At 60.6% G+C, this 842-nt stretch overlaps 1 protein-coding gene across 1 annotated transcript in view; it reads left to right on the forward strand.

The window, feature by feature from the left end:
• Positions 1-842, forward strand: part of BCR (breakpoint cluster region) — an 84,644-nt gene that overhangs the window by 44,832 nt on the left and 38,970 nt on the right. The window lies entirely within an intron of this gene.

Here is an 842-nt window from a genome sequence, read left to right on the forward strand (position 1 = left end):
CACAGGTATATGCTGTGCACACATCCCCTCCCCCATCCATGTCACACGCTCCCATGACCCCTCTCCTGTTCTCGGTCACTGGTCTGCCTGTGTTGTGAAAATAACCCAAGCCTGCCTCCCTGGTGTTGCTCAGGGGTTAAGGCATCGATCCAGGAACCAGGAGGTCACGGTTCAGTTCCGTCCTGGTCAGGGCACATGCCCACCTTGTGGGCTCGATCCCCAGTAGGGGGTATGCAGGGAGCAGCCAATCAGTGATTCTCTCTCATCATTGATATTTTGATCTCTCCCTCTCCCTTCCTCTCTGAAGTCAATAAATATATATTTAAAACAAAAAAAAATGCTAGATCCTAAGGTCCCCAAGACAGGCCACGTGGATGTTTCCGGTCTGTGGCGTCGCCTTGCCCCCCCTGCTGGGCACATGGCGACCACAGGGTGCCCCCGAGGGCTGATGGGGGAGCCGAGCCTGTCCCCGGCCGCCCTCCTGCAGGACGGACAGACGCTCACCTCTCTGTCTCTCGCACAGACGATGAGTCTCCCGGCCTCTACGGCTTCCTGAACGTCATCGTCCACTCGGCCGCCGGCTTCAAGCAGAGCTCAAGTAAGTGGCCGGTCTGGGAAGGAAGGCGGCCGGGCGGGCGGGGAGCCAGAGGGTGTGGGACCTGGGAGATGACTCCATGGCCATCAGGCGGCTGTGAGCCCTGAGCCCTGGAGGTGCGGCCGGGTGTGGAGCTGTTTTCCTGGGGCGGACTTTGCCCTTTCCCAGGCCCGTCTCCGGTCCTGCGAGCAGGCGCGCTGACCCCTGCTGGTGGGACTTGTCACTGCAGGGGCTGGAGTTGGCTAAG

This window comes from Myotis davidii, unplaced genomic scaffold, assembly GCF_000327345.1.
Source record: "Myotis davidii unplaced genomic scaffold, ASM32734v1 scaffold43, whole genome shotgun sequence".
Classification (NCBI taxonomy): Eukaryota; Metazoa; Chordata; class Mammalia; order Chiroptera; family Vespertilionidae; genus Myotis; species Myotis davidii.